The 16,982-nt window shown below is 38.0% G+C and overlaps 1 protein-coding gene and 1 long non-coding RNA gene across 2 annotated transcripts in view; one reads left to right on the top strand and one right to left on the bottom strand.

Moving 5' to 3' along the window:
- Positions 1-16,982, bottom strand: part of CNTNAP2 (contactin associated protein 2) — a 2,292,243-nt gene that overhangs the window by 1,311,175 nt on the left and 964,086 nt on the right. The window lies entirely within an intron of this gene.
- Positions 412-16,800, top strand: LOC109027819 (uncharacterized). The gene is made up of 4 exons (XR_002006898.4): positions 412-589; positions 12,221-12,350; positions 14,318-14,998; positions 15,450-16,800. It is a non-coding gene; the product is annotated as an uncharacterized lncRNA (long non-coding RNA).

Here is a 16,982-nt window from a genome sequence, read left to right as displayed (position 1 = left end):
GATGATGCATTATCACTACACAGAATTTCAAAGCAGTTAGGGATTTTATACTAACTGAAGAATTTCAGATCAAAATTTACAGTTGTGGCTGACTCCAGGTGTATGATAAATCCAATATTACAAAGCCTCAGAATTTAAAATGAAATTGACAGTACCCTGAAAACAAAAACAAAATGTCAAAAATTCCTCTTTGAAACACGCTACATATTCGAATTCATTTTCCCACCATCTTAATTTTTACACAGAATCTTAGTTTGTTACTTCTTTAGCTATCCAAAATTTCTATACGCTATCCTTTTCAAATTCATCTGATATGCTTTGTCTCTGTTTCTCCACCCAAATCTCATCTTGAATTGTACTCCCATAATTCCCACGTGTTGTGGGAGGGATCTGGTGGGAGATAACTGAATCATAGGGACCGTTTCCCTCTTACTGTTCTCGTGGGAGTGAATAAGTCTCACAACACCTGATGGTTTGATAAGGGGAAACCCGTTTCTCTTGGCTCTCATTCTTTCTCTTGCTGCTGCCATGTTCAAGGTCCCCTCCACCTTCCGCCATGATGGTGAGGCCTCCCTAGCCATGAGGAATTGTAAGTCCATTAAACCTCTTTCTTTTGTAAAGTGCCCAGTGTTGGGTACGTCTTTATCAGCAGCATGAAAACGAACTAATACATCATCCATCCATCCATACAACTATTCATCCACACATATGTACATGAACAAACACCATTACTTTAAACATGTAAAATCATTAATGTTCTGAACTCTATATACATCCATCAACAACCCCTACAAATTTGTCAGGACGAGTAGCAATATGTAATAGGTGATTAGGAAAAAATGTCATTTTTATTTATTTTACTTTCTGTGCTTTCCTGAAAGCTAAATTAGTTGGTACAAATGATTTTCTTATTTGCGAGAGATTGGGACATATGTGTGCAGTATCTTTTGAGGTTATGCATATGGTGCAATACATTACAACAATTCCGTAATTTTGGTTTGATTTCACATACCTTTGGGTGAAAATTTTACCTCAACCATAAAATAGGCTTAGTAAAGCTCAAAAGGTACACATGTTGTGAGATAATGTTCTCTTTCCTCTTTGCTAGAGCAGTTAGGTCCTGTCTGGTAAAACACTAAACGGTACTCTGTGGTCTGCTCGTGAACACACCTCAGTGATTTGGGCATTGGAGGGAATCTAATTCACTGTGAACTTGGGTGCTGTCCATTACTTCATGACACCTGCACACTCACTGGGGCCATGAAGAAGAGGTTGAATTAATTTATTTTCATAAATGAGCAGTACTTACACAACTTGTGGAGAGAACCAGTCCTGACAGAGATAAAATGATTTGTAGCTTCCAAAATTAGAAGTCACAACTTCAATGCTCAGAGAAGACAAGCAGTTTATACAAATGTGTGATGCTGGCTGGTTATAAATATCACGTCGTTCTATTGATCTTTTACTTTCTTACTTTTGATAGCAATATGACCGAGAGAGACATATTTCCCTGATTAGAAAATCAACCAAAAAGAGATTATAATGAAGAGATTAAAAGCTCAGCCATGATGGCAGAGGATTCATATAGTGTTTGGGATATGTTGTGGATATAAGGGGCAGTCCCTGTTCACATGGAGGTAACTTATGATATGCAGGAATGCTGCTGTTATTCAAACAATACATTTTCAAGGAAGCCCAGAAATTCAAATTTTTAATTAAATTGCTCCAATTTAAATGTTCACCATTGATTTGGAGTTGTATTATGCAGTGGCTGCTAGCTACTGGCCCACATTTATGTCTTCTTGGCCACATATTTCTTTAAGCTGTCAAAATACAAGACTTCATGGATCATAGTAAACCTGAAACAATTAGTCTACTAATAATTACACCCTAATTTTCCTGTGAATAACCAGTATGTATCTGCCTGTTTTTTTATTTTTCGAAAGGTAAATTCTGTAGGAAACAACATGATTAATGCTAAATCAATAGAGAGAGCATGGTTAAGAAAAAACAAATGTTAATGTAAATAAAAGAAAAAGGTGCATTTACTACTTTTACGAGGGGTCCAAAAGGCTCATCTGTCAGGACCCATATGAAGGGAGAAGCTGCCTGTCGTTTTGTTGTTGCTGCTGCTAAAGGGAAGGGTGGGCTTCATAGGAACAAGAGCCTCCACATTTGAGATAAAAGATAATTATTTAATTAATAACAGCTCATCAAGTGTTGTTAATAACAACTAAGCAAACCAGGATCCAGTTTTGGGAAGATGTACTGAAATAAAATGGAAATTGTTTTTCTGCCTCGTTTCTGTAGCTTGGTAAGAGGTATATGATTATAAAATGAAGGTAGAAACAAAAATCAATATTGTAGTGATGTCAGATTCAAAAGAAAAAAAGAAAGAAGCAAGAAAAACAATGAAAGACAATGAAACAACATACATCTGAACCTTATTCACTGAGATTTGAAATAGAACTTACTAAAAAGAAAATATATATATATACATATATAAATTTTACAAATATTTTATTAACTGCTATGTTCTGAATGTTTGTGTCCTCCCAAAATTCCTATGTTAAAACCTTATTCTTAATGTTACAGTGTTAGGAGTTGGGGCCTTTAGATGTGATTAGGTTATGATGGTGAAGTCCTCATGAATGAAATTAGTTCTCTCATAAAAGCTGCCCCAGAGGCTGGGCGCGGTGGCTCACGCCTGAAATCCCAGCACTTTGGGAGGCTGAGATGGGAGGATCATTTGAGGTGAAGAGTTCGAGACCAGCCTGACCAACATGGTGAAACCCCATCTGTACTGAAAATACAAAAAAAAAAAAAAAAAAAAAAAAATTAGCCAGGCGTGGTGGTGCATGCCTATAGTCCCAGCTACTCAGGAGGCTCAGGCAGGAGAATCGCTTGAACCCGGTAGACGAAGGTTGCAGTGAGCCGAGACTGCGCCATTGCACTCCAGCCTGGGTGACAGAGCAAGACTCTGTCTCTAAAAACAAAAACAAAAAAAATAAAGTTGCCCCAGAAAGATGCATTGCCCTTGCACACAGCAGGAAGGCATCATCTAAGAACCAGAAAGTGGACCCTCATCAGATACCAAATCTCTTGGTACCTAGATTTTGGACTTCTCAGACATTAGAACTTGCAAAGTTAGATTTCTGTTATTTATAAGCTATCTAGTTTATATTATTCTGTTATAGCAGGCCAAACAGACTAAGACAGAAAATTGCTACTCAAGTAGAGTCCTGCTGCAGCAAATACTAAAAATGTAGGAACATTTTTGGAGCATGGCCATGGGCACAGGCTGGAAGGCTTACGAAGTTCATGCTTTAAAAAAAAAATAATAATAATCCCAGCACTGTGGGAGGCTGAGACAGGCGGATCACGAGGTCAGGAGATAGAGATCATCCTGGCTAACACAGTGAAACCCCGTCTCTACTAAAAATACAAAACAACAACAACAACAAAATAGCCAGGCGTGGTGGTGGACGCCTGTAGTCCCAGCTACGCGGGAGGCTGAGGCAGGCGAATGGCTTGAACCTGGGAGGCGGAGCTTGCAGTGAGCTGAGATCGAGCCACCGCACTCCAGCCTGGGTGACAGAGCAAGACTCCTTCTCAAAAAAAAAAAAAAAAAAAAAAAAAGTAATAATAATAATAAAAGGCTACATTATTCTGAATGGACCTTTAATGGTAATTCTGGTGAGGACTTTAGAAGAAAAGAGGAGAGCTATAGAAACAACCTCAATCTTCTTAAAGTATACCGAAGTGGCCGTGAACAGAATGTTGATAGAAATTTGGGTGATAAAGGCCATTCCGATGAGGTCTCAGACAGAAATGAGGATGCCCTGGGAAGTTGCAGAACTCAGGAAGAGATCTGTTGCTCTGCAAGATCTCCACAGAGTCCCTTCTAGGGCAATGTATAGAGGTGCCATGGGGTTGCGGCTGCCCCAAGTTTTGCCGCCATCAAAACTGGTAGAAGCCACCAGTGTGTGATTCTAGCATGAAAGAGCCGTGAGCTGGTGACCCAGGCACAGAGCCACCATGGGGGTGGGGCTACTGCAGAGAACCATCTAGGTGGCAGGATATTCGGGGCTTGGGACTTTAAATTGGGACCTGTTAGCTTTTTCTTCTTTCCTATTTTTTTTCCTTTTAAAGTGATAATGTCTATTCTATTTGTGTCCCACATTGTATTTTGGAAGTACACCAGTTGTTTGATTTCACAAGTTCACAGCAGGAGAGCAATTTGCCCTGGATGAATCACACCTTGAGTCTCACCCACATCTGATTTAGATGTTATTTAGATGAGACTTTGGAGTTAGAATTGAAAATTGATGTTGAAATGAATTAAGACTGTGGGGGCTATTGAGATGGAATAAATGCATTTTGTGTGTGAGAATTGTATGAATTTTGGGGTTTTGGGGCAGAACGCTACAGTATGAGTGTTTGTGTCCTCTCAAAAACTGTAGTGACCAGAGGCTCACTGAAACCTAAACCTATATTTCCCCTAGGAGAAATAATTCAGTATTCGCTAAATCAGTGTTCCTGGCAAATTTATAGCACATAATTACTATCAATAATGAAGACTGCTTGTGTTTACCTTGCATTTATTTACCTTTACACAAGAAAGTAGAGAACCATTTCAAACTACCACATATATGTCAGCAGAATATAATAAATATTTAAAATCTTGAGGCAAATGATTAACAAACAGCAAATCTCTTCAAAAATAAGTATAATGCTGCATTGTATCATCTGACATGCGTACACCTTTTTTTTTTTTTTTTTTTTTTGAGATGGAGTCTCGCTCTTTCGCCCAGGCTGGAGTGCAGTGGCGCAATCTCAGCTCACCGCAAGCTCCGCCTCCCGAGTTCACGCCATTCTCCTGCCTCAGCCTCCTGAGTAGCTGGGACTACAGGCATCTGCCACCACGCCCGGCTAATATATATATATATATATATATATTTTAGTAGAGACAGGGTTTCACCGTGTTAGCCAGGATGGTCTCGATCTCCTGACCTCGTGATCCACCTGCCTCGGCCTCCCAAAGTGCTGGGATTACAGGCGTGAGCCACCGCGCCCGGCCATACCCCTTTTCCTTCCACAGCATGGACATGCCATTTAGTACATGCAACTTACAAGTAGAACATACAAAGGCCAGTCACTCATTCCTGACATGCTTGCTGCAACTAAACACTGTGCTTTATATACCTAATTATTAAAATTCACTAACCACTATATAAACAGTAAATTTAGTTTTTGTAGTACAGAGATATGTAGAATCTGAGATTCCTAAAGAATCACAGAATCCAAATCACATTTTTCAATTTACATTCCCTCTATGGTGAAGCTCAGAATTTTTTAAAGCTATTTGATGATTGCCTACTTTTCCTGACTTTGTAGAAAATATTCTGCTTAAAAATTGCAACATAAAAACAAATATTTTATTGAGTCTACTAGAATAGGAACATTAATCTCTCTTCTCTCTAAACCCTAAATTACTTTAAAGCTATAAATAAGCTTGAAGTTGACTTCTCATACTATAAGAATTTTAGATATTCTTTTGCACAATTTATAGCTTGAATTTCTCTTTCTAACATAAATTCAGGGTTTCTCTTGAAAAGATCTGGCATTTTCTTTTGAATAAAGGCCTGAGATATTGGAAATATTAGAAACCTATTGCAAAGTTGCAGAATTCTGTAGCTTCAAGAAGGAAATTATTTTGAATTCAGAAAATATAAGGACAGATTTATCACAAATCCAGTTAATTTTAGAAAAACATTTTTGAGGGGGTCATTGGGAAAGGAACTGAACTTGGAAACAGGATACATTTGATACAGTGCCTACACATCTGTGTTTCAACTTCCTGCATTTTTACAGCTTAGGTCAATCTTAACAATTTATGCATTTCCCAAGGCATGACAGATATAGTGCTGTTACAAGTGCTATTTATAGTAGGGTGGTTAAGTCCTTAAAATGACAATGGTTGGCCAGGTGCGGTGGCTCACGCCTCTAATCCCAGCACTTTGGGAGGTGGAGGTGGGCAGATCACGAGGTCAGGAGATCGACACCATCCTGACTGACATGGTGAAACCCCGTCTCTATTAAAAATACAAAAAATGGTCTGGCGCGGTGGCTCACGCCTGTAATCCCAGCACTTTGGGAGGCCCAGACAGGCAGATCACGAGGTCAGGAGATCGAGATCATCCTGGCTAACACGGTGAAACTCCGTCTCTACTAAAAATACAAAAAAATAGCCGGGCATGATGGAGGGGACCTGTAGTCCCAGCTACCCGGGACGCTGAGGCAGGAGAATGGCTTGAACCTGGGAGGCGGAGCTTGCAGTGAGCTGAGATCGCACCACTGCACTCCAGCCTGGGCAACAGAGCAAGAAAAAAAAAAAAAATTAGCTGGGTGTGGTGGTGCGCACCTGTAGTCCCAGCTACTAGGGAAGCTGAGGCAAGAGAATCTTTTGAACCCCGTAGGCGGAGGTTGCAGTGAGCCGAGATCGTGCCAGTGCACTCCAGCCTGGCGACAGAGTGAGACTCTGTCTCAAAAAAAAAAAAAAAAAAAAAAAAAAAAAAAAAAAAAGTATATGGTTGAGTTTCTTTAACATAAACTTAGAATCATAGCACATGCCTTCATTCCAAGGGTTGGCACGACAAAGAGCATGCTGAGGCAGAGCATTTATCAGAAAATTAAAGTGATGCCAGCTTTCTCATGACCCAAGAAATACGTAGTTGAGTCAATAGCATCATGACCATCCCATCAGGATACAGAAGAGCATTGGCTCTGAGCGCAGAGATCAGGATCTAGGCTTGGTTTATTTGCCTGTGAGGAAACCAATTCACTTTCTGCGTCTGTTTAAGGAAAGAAGGAAGGTGACGAGGAATCTAAGAGACTCCATGATCATCCTATGGGGCGTTCATGATGCTATTGATTCAACTACATACTTCTTGGGTCATGAGAAAGCTGACATCACTTTAATTTTCTCCCTTCAACTACAGAAATTAAGCATCTCTTATTCTGATTGAGTTGCCCAAGCTTGATTTTTCATTTATTTTTAATTTTGGATTTTAAGTTAGATCCTAAATGGAAGAATTCAGGATTTTAGAGAACATTTCTTGATTATTTTAGCACATTATATCAATTGGACTATTTCAAATGCAATTTTAAAACATAAAATCCACAGACATTGAAACGCTTTCATGGGTGACTGGACAATCACTTAAAATTTATGTAAGAAAAGTATCAAAATTAGCAAATTGGAGCAAAAATATTACATCCTAAAAACCACATATAATTGTCAATATTGTTAATTTTTACGAAGAATAATTACATCAATTGTTTTAATAAACAATTAGAAGGTGTTAGAAATCTAACACAACAATTTATAATTATTACTTATATTCTTAGTTGCTTGATAATGCTAAAAGAGATACACATTTCTGAAGATTAAATTATTTTAATTCTAGAACATTAAAAAAGTATCTGAATAAATTAAGAAAAATATTCATGGCTGCAGTTACCTGGGACCAGTAAGAATAAATGTATGATCTTGAGCAAGTGTAAAATAAAAGATTTAATCCCATTCAGGTAAAACATGTCATATTTCCCTCTCTTTTTGCTAATATTTAGCCTAGCACAACAGTACAGCCTTTGTTGTAAATACCAGAGAATTGTAACACACACACACACACACACACACACACACGCTTATATTTTCTATATCAGTCTTCTTTACTAAATCAAGATCTGGTTCGCAGTAGCTGGAGTGGCAACATATTAAGTATTTGTTTAACTGGTTTGAAATAATGAATATTCTAATCCACCCACTTAGCAACATTGACTCATGCCTGGAAGGAGAACAGGGCCATATTTTTACCATAACATGCATGAACGGATTTAGGACAAATTGGGCATCTTGCTTGGTGACTATGGGACCCTCCCTTACTGTTCTGTATTTGTGCTGACTTCCCTGAGGTAGCTGGTTTATTTTCTCCCCAGTGAGGAAGACAGCAAACTGTAGAGACATAAAGTGAAAGCGGAGAAAATACATAATTCAGTCTACTCTGCTTCCACTGCTTTCTGTACTGAAGAACATTTCAGAGAAACAAGTATTTTGGAGGCTTCTGGCACTGCCCCCTCACTAGGCCCTGAGACACCTTTGGTGCAGAGTGAGGACGGGTGCTTATCTGAACACCTTCAAGTCCATCATCTGTAATTCTGTCCACATCAGCATAATATAAGCCAGAATTTCTTTATAGCTTATGAATTTGCCACCCAGAAAACAACTAATATTTATTGAATATAGGAATTCACTGTCATAACACCTGGTTGGCTGTATGTATTCAATGTAAACTTTGGTTTCTATAACTTTCAAACTACCAAACTTAGTTAACTCCTACCCAAGGCCTAGATTTATAACAAAGACTTATTTCCAATTTTTGTATTTCATGACTAAAGTTGATGAGACTCTGGAGTTCAAAATGAAGAAAATGTCTCAATTACTAAACCACAATGCTGTGGTTAAGAATAAATTAGCTAAATCAAGTAAAAATAAAGGAAAAAGTGTAAAATTTTAGACATATGTGAGAAAAACAAGACAAAAATGTTTTTCCAAGTGGCTCTGTGTGAGTCGCAGTGGATGCTATTTATAAAGGTTTTATACATAGCATGAGAAGCCTTGCGAAGAGACCATTTATAGACATTGACAAACAGAGAAGTGCAACGCCAGGGATTATGGAGACAATGAAGTGGGAGGGCCAGGACTCTGATCACTTGAAACTTCTCATCAAGTGGAGCTGCTACAAGATGTTGAAAAGGTGGGATGGATACACGGAACACACAGATAATTCTCTCTGCAAGGGCAACAGCTGGGGTAATGTAGCTCCCATGTGACAGTGGTAGAAAACAAATTCCTCGTCAGCCATTCGTCTAACCCATCTTGGGTGGACAACCAGGACCCTAACAAATTGCTGGGAGAAGCAGTCTTGCTTTTCTTTCTCTTTCTCTTTCTCTCTTTCTCTTTCTCTCTTTCTCTCTCTCTGTCTCTCTTTCTCTCTTTCTCTTTCTTTCTTCTTTCATTTATTTAGAGACAGCATCTTGCTCTGTCACCCAGGCTGGATTGAAGTGGCATGATCACAGCCCACTGCAGCCTTGAACTCCGGGGCTCAAGCAATCTTCCTGCCTCAGCCTCCTGAGTAGTTAGGATTACAGGGAGGCACCACCATGTCCAGCTAATTTTTGTATTTTTGTGTAGAGATGGGGTCTCTCTATGTTGCAGGCTGATCTTGAACTCGTAGGCTCAAGCCATTTTCCTGCCTTGGCCTTCCAAAGTGTTGGAATTACAGGTGGGAACTGCACCCAGCTTCAGCCTTGATTTTGAAAACAAGTAGAAGACCTGACACGGCCCTTCAGGGCTCAATCACCAGCTCTTTAGTTACATACTGCTTCATAATATGACATAATATTTTAGAATCTGGTTTAGTTTATGACTGACTACTATGTATTTTGTCACTTGAATTGTCTTGTAAATAATATAGTTTTAAGATTTAGAAACTGGCTTTAAACCTTAAAATTTAAACTGATTGTAACCTCAAAATTTAAGGTTAGAAAAGGAGCTTTGCAACTTTAAAACATCTATTTTTTGTTCTTTTCTAATTTCTAGTTTTCCAATTTCGAAACTCCTGGATTTGACAGCTACCACAGAAAAGCTCCAATATTTATGTTAGAAATATTTTCTTTTTCTATTAAACGGTCATTATTCCATAGTGATCCTTTTCTTTATTTTTAGTGATCCAAGTAAGATTTATTTCTCCAAAATTTGAAACAGTTAGATGATTTGATAAATCATTCCCTCTTGAAATTTAGAAAGGTTTTGAAATGTGAATTAGGAAAATGAAAGTTAGAGTCCTGAGGTTAGTGAGATTGATTAGTGGAAGCTGCAAGCAAGAATTTCCACGTAAGTCCTAAACTGTGTTTTAAACAGTTCTGTTGCACTACAGGCAAAAGATGACCATGTCTGCCTGATGGCTGTTTTTTTTTTTTTTTTTTTTTTTTGAGATGGAGTCAGGCTGTGTTGCCTAGGCTGGAGTGCAGTGGCACAATCTCGGCCTACTGCAACCTCTACCTCCCGGGTTCAAGGGGATCTCCTGCCTCAGCCTCCCAAGTAGATGGGACTACAGGTGTGCGCCACCATGCCCAGCTAATTTTTGTATTTTTTAGTAGAGATGGGGTTTCACCATGTTGTCCAGGCTGGTTTCAAACTCTGACCTCATATGATCCACCTACCTTGGCCTCCCAAAGTGCTGGGATTACAGGCATGAGCCACCATGCCCGGCCTTGATTATTTTTCTTATAAATAAAGTAGAAGCAACCATTGTTAGGAGCTCCCCAATTTGGGTGGAAATGATTTTGCCAAGAATGAAAATAAAATGCTGTTTCTGTAGTATCCATTTTACAGCAAATTCTATTAAAAAGTGAAATAGAAAATGTCATTAGACAAGAGCCAATATTTATAGGGCCAAATAGCCATGCAAGTGAGATACAAACAATGACTTTTAAATATGTTGCATAGAGAAATTCACCACTTTCGCTACACACAAATGTTTTTAACGCACTTACACACATCTTTGCTAGGGATGACCATTGGTTAAAAAAAACAGAACAAAGAAAATTCATGTTTCTCTTCGGTGTCCTCTTTTTTCAGTGATTTTCCACTCCCCACTCTGCCACTCAATATGCCTTTTGTTAAGCGACACATTGCAAAGAATCTGATAACATAATTCACAATGAGATACTGTATCTAATGATGCTTAACGTTTCTAAGACAATAATGGGAACAATACTTAACTCAAAGGGAAATAAATGCTGCAGAGGAACTTGAGGCCCCAGAGAACAGTTAATAAAAAGACAGCTTGAATGGAAAGCGAGGTCCTCCAGTCACTGAAGGTCCACCATGTAGATAATAACCAGACACACTGGCGAAGTGTGCAAATTTCAGATACAGTTACACTTACCAGTGTCTATTTTCCTACAAACCACAACATTCTCTCTAAGCACAATAGAGGCAAGCATAAAACTTTTCTAAGTATCAGAGAGTAACAGGTGTAAAACTTAATCTTAACTTGAATTCGTTGAAGCTCTGTACTAGACTTTTCTGAAGTTTCATCTTGTTTTGCTTTGACAATAATTATACCATATTAAAGATTTAAAATTGCTGTTTCCCAGATATTATTTGATATAGTTAGAGAAAGTGCTACATGTTACATGAGGAAGGGGGTCTAAGATTACGTATCTTCTGTATGGCCAGACTAGGTGGTCATGCCTATAATTCCAGCGATTTGGGAGGCTGGGGTGGAGAATCGCTGGAGCCCAGGAGTTTGAGCCAGCCTGGGCAACATAGAGAGACCCTGTCTCCACAGAAATAATTTAAAAAATATTAGCTAGATATGGTGGTGCCTGCCTGTTTTCAGCTACTTAGGAGGCTGAGGCGGGATTATTGACTGAGCCAGGAAACTGAGGCTGCCATGAGCCATGATCATGCCATTGCACTCCATTCTGGGTGATAGAGAGAAATCTGTCTCGAAAAAGTAATTTAAAAAAATTAAAAATAAAAATAAATTTTATAAAAAGAAAAAGAAAGAGAAACATATTTTCTGTGGATGTATCAAAAAGAGCATAGATAAAAATTTTAAATGTTGTTGCTATTTTTATACTTTTGCTTCTCTGTATCTATTTTCTTCTTTGTTTCATATTTTTGTTTATTTTCTGTAAACTCGTATTTATTCTTCAAACCTCTCCTCTTTCAAAACTCATTGAGCCCAGAGATATCCCTTTCTTTCCTACTTAAATATGATTTTGTATTTTCACTACGTTCACATTAAAATGCTCCTTTAAAAATATTCATATTAAAATTTCCTTAGAGTTTATGCCATTGATTAGTATTCAGGTTGAAAACACTAATGAAGTTCTCTTGGAAGCTGCAGTAGGAAACTGCTTTTGGTGACATGCCTCACTGGGTTTTTCTACCATTTCAAGTCGTGCTTCAATGAGGCTCCAAGGTTTAAAGAAAAATTTATTTGGAAAAACACGACGCTACTCTTTGACTTACAGAGCTTTCGTGTGCGTGTCTTAGCTACATAATTTCTACAGGAACACACAGGACATTTGGGTTGCAGATGCAAATGATATGTTTATTGCTATCAATCATTTGTATCACCAGATCACTGGACCAGAGGACAACTTGTAAAAGGATTTCAGAATGGCATAATGGGAAGAAACACACTAATAAAACGATGAGATATGAAGAGAATTTAAAAATATACAATGATCAGCTGTGAAGAATTGGCCAGGTAACACACAGTAAAATGTTTACACTTACAGAATAAGTCTGTATGTTTTTAGCTCTTAAAACCAGAGGTGTATGGTTCTAGGAGAGATATCACCTATGGCAGCGATCTCCAACCTTTCTGGCACCAGGGCCAGTGTTTTGGGAGACAATTTTTCCACGGACAGGTTGGGCTTGGGGGTGGGTTTTGGGATGAAGTTGTTCCACTTCAGATCATCAGGCACTAGATTCTCATGAGTGTTCATCCTAGATCCCTTGCATGCGCAGTTCACAGTAGGGTTAGTGCTCCTATGAGAATCTAATGCGGGCACTCATCTGACAGGAGGCAGAACTCAGGTGGGAACATTCGCTTGCCCACTGGGCACCTTCTGATGCTGTGTGGCCGGGTTCCTAACAAGCCATGGACCAGTATAGGTCCGCGGCCTGGAGGCTGGGAACCCCTGACCTACAGTACAGTTTTCCCAGCCCAGGCAAAAGGGATACATACAAAGATAACAATACTAGGAGACGGAGAACAAAGTCATTAAAGATGCTATAATTTTCATCACACTTTTCTTAAGAAAATTATTTGTTTTTCTCAAACCAAAAGACATCAGCTTTGATTGGTTTATTAATAAACAACAAAAAATGCTTTTCTAACTTGGAGAAAAAATGCTTTTCTCAACTTTGAGAAAAAAATAAGCCTGATTTTATAAGTACTCAAACCTCTCAGAGTTAGTGGGTAGCAAAGGATTTCATTATAAATATTTCATCAATGTAAACTTGAGATATTAAATGATATGACTAAAGTTTGACTAGCTCACAACCTCATGCTACATATATATATATACACACACAAACACTATAATATATGTGTGTGCCTATACATAGCATATATATAAATTATATACAATAAAATACATAAAATTATATGTATTATGCCATCATATATTACATATTATATATCATATATCACATATTATATACATTATATATAATTATCATACAGCATTATATATTATATATGCATTATGTATACATATAGCATGCTTATATATGCTATATATTATACAGTATATGGTATAACGTATACATGTATATACATATAGATATAGCATGCTTATATAGCATTATATATGCTATATGTACATATGTATATACATGTACATATTATATTATTATATATTATATATAGTATTATATGTATATACAATATAGAGCATTTATAAGCATGCTATGTGCATATATGTGTATATACATATACAGCATTATGCATATATGTGTATATACATATACAGCATTATGCATATATGTGTATATACATATATAGCATTATGTATATATGTATTATATATACATATATGTGTATACACATATATAATGCTATGTATAATGCTATATAATACACACACACGTGTATATATATGATACACACGTGTATATATGTATATGATACACACGTGTATATATGTATATGATACACACACGTGTATATACACGTATATAATGCTATATATAGCATATATGTGTATACATATATGCTATATATATAATACATTATATATGTATGTATCATATATAATATGTATTATATATGTATATATAGCATTATAGATATATACACACATACAGATATATTTTTTATATATAGCATTATAGACGTGTGTGTGTGTGTGTATATTATATATATATATAAAATGATCTTTACTTTTAACCTGAAAACGAGTTAGTCGAGGATGAGAAATCATTTGTACAATTTTAAATTTAATGTACACATTACAATATACATTTAGTAGAGGTGAGCGACATTATTGCCTACTTCTCCAAATCCCTAGAAGCAAAATACAGTGTTCCCCATATTCCAAACGTTAGTTTGTCATTAATACTTTTGAAGGCTCTCGAAACTACGCTGTGAACCGTAGCAGACAGTGTTTGCCGATCTAACATCCATTTCCTCTTTGTTGCTTTTGGTGGTGTTACTGTTGACCTCAGACAAGCCTTGATTTTACTCATTGGGTGTCCAGTGTCCATCCAGTCCTCATATAATTCAAGGGAAGCGACTCTTTTCTCTGCAAGGGAGCCAGTCCTGAACTATCCAAGTCAACCGAGGCAACCCCATTTCCTTGCCGCTACTTGGATGAAACATGGGCATGTGACTCAGTTACAGCGAGAGAGGATGAGGAGGCGTGCTGAGAACACCTTTGGGAAGGCCGCCGATTCCTGAGAAGAACATGGCGGCAGAGCAGATGGCCTCATCCTGCCTCTGGAAATTGCAGTGTGTGTCTGTGAGAACTGAAAGGGTGTGGCCATCTTGACCCCAGGATGGGAGCCAGCCTCAGGACACGCAGTGATGCCGGAATGGCTCCCAAATGGCTCCCAAAGCATCTGGTCAGTGGGTCAACTAATTCCTGAGATCTGTTCCACCCTGACACTTCCATCACATAGGAAACTGAATTTCCTTGCTTTTTGAATCAGTTTGAGTCAGATCAGAATTTTTAGTAAGAACTAAAGATTAAACCTTCCTTAAATGTATATTTTAAATTGCCTCTTAAAAATCATGACAATTGTGATCTTTCAAAGCACAGAAGAGGAGGAATTCTCTCCTCCATTCGTCTAGGGGCGAGGAAGTAAATCGCATGGCAGAGACTGCTAGCTGTTCGATGAAAGCGCAAGGTGAGCTTTACTTTAATGATACAAATTGCAGCTTTTAGCTGGGTACGTGGCTACAGAATTCAGACTAGTTTTCTATTCTCCTTTGCATCTAAGTGTTGGTGGTCACACGACCAAGTTCTGGTTAATGAGTTATGAGCAGATGCTGCAAGCCCATTTTGGCTCTGTTCTCAGTAACAAGTAAGCCCTTATAAACAAAAAAGTGAATCTCAGCCTCAGTTCAGAGAGGCAGCGATAAAAGGCCTAAGCAAATGTAAAGAAAGGGGGAGCATGTTGGTCCTAAACTATTTTTTGGTAATCACAGTTTTCAGTTTCTTTTTCCTTTCTTCGTGGTACCAATTAATTTGTAAATGCTAATATTTAAATAGCAGCATCCAATCCCTGATTTTCCCTGCTGGTCAAAGCCCAGCCAGTGGCTGAATTCAACACCCTTTACCTTTCTTTTTTTTCCTAGCACTCAATGAAACCATTGTATTTCCTGCTTGAACAGAACAATGAATAAGTGATCAAGGACCATTCTAAACTGCAATCTTCCAGTTCTATAAACATTATCATTCGGATCCAAAAAACTATTAGCTAGAGCCTACTGATCATCTAGTTCCCTCCTTTTCAGAGCACCAGCATACAAATCGTCTCATTTCATTTCCTTCTAGAAGCACAAGCTGGGCGTGGAAGACTGTACAGATGTGGCAGGAAGGTATGAATGGCCAAGGGCACAAGATGAAAGTGAAAGTGACATTCCTGTTTTAATACTTGCTCTTTGACAAAGCCTTAAAGATTAATGAATCTCTGCCGGGTGCGGTGGCTCACGCCTGTAATCCCAGCACTTTCAGAGGCTGAGGTGGGCAGATCACAAGGTCAGGAGATCAATATCATCCTGGCCAATATGGTGAAACCCCATCTCTATTAAAAATACACACACACACACACACACACACAAATTAGCCGGGTGTGGTGGTGCGCCTGTAGTCCCAGCTACTCAGGAGGCTGAGGGAGGAGAATCGCTTGAACCCGGGAGGCGGAGAAAGTGGTGAGCTGAGATTGCGCCACTGCACTCCAGCCTGGCGACAGAGTGAGACTCTGTCTCAGAAAAAAAAAAAAAAAAAAAAAAAAAGAATCTCCTGCTTTTTAAGTGATGAGTGGTTGGGATTGCCAATTTTGGTTTTGGCGTACACTCAAGAGACAAAAATACAAGCTGGCAGGTCCTATAGTGAAATCTGGAGTGAATCCTGTAGCAGCTGCTGAGGAACTATGAGACAGTGGCCTATGTTGCTGGATAGAGGCATCTCACTGTCCACTCGTTGGTGTATGTTCTCATAAATTCATAATCATTCTTTCAAATGTGGCTCAACAATCCAATACTAAGGAGCACTACCTGAAATCACAAAGGCAGTTTCTTTGTGAATATTGCACCTTCTTCATAGCTGTTGGTTCTTAGCACTGTTGTGTGTTCAATCTTTCATTAGATTATATACTCCTTAAGACAGGATCAGGAGTTATATTTTGTTGAATATACACTATGTTGATGTCATATGAAATAAAATTTAAGTGTATATTTGTGTACCATATGAGGAGAAATAAACAATATTATGTGTGAATTTTACATTTATTCTGATTTTCATTCGTATCAGTTCAATCTTTCTCACTTTTCAGGATACATAGCCAGAGTCAATATTGGTGAGGAGGTCAGGAAGAGGTAGGAAAACGATTGGTGGTTGAATTGACTGGAATCAAAGGGGGAGACTGATTCTAACTGACATGAGGTAGAAAAATAAAAAATAGCTCAGGATTGAAATGACACAAAGTTTTATATATATATTTATATATATTTATTTTATATATATGTTATATATATGTCATATACATGTTATATATGTTATATATGAATGTATGTTATATATATAAAATTCTATGCTACCATAAAATTACAGAAAACATAGGATTTTAGTTAAAAAATAAATGTTATCTTCATGGATATCATTGGCCT

This window comes from Gorilla gorilla, chromosome 6 (assembly GCF_029281585.2).
Source record: "Gorilla gorilla gorilla isolate KB3781 chromosome 6, NHGRI_mGorGor1-v2.1_pri, whole genome shotgun sequence".
NCBI classification, from domain to species: Eukaryota; Metazoa; Chordata; class Mammalia; order Primates; family Hominidae; genus Gorilla; species Gorilla gorilla.
This window is presented reverse-complemented; position numbering and strand designations above follow the sequence as displayed.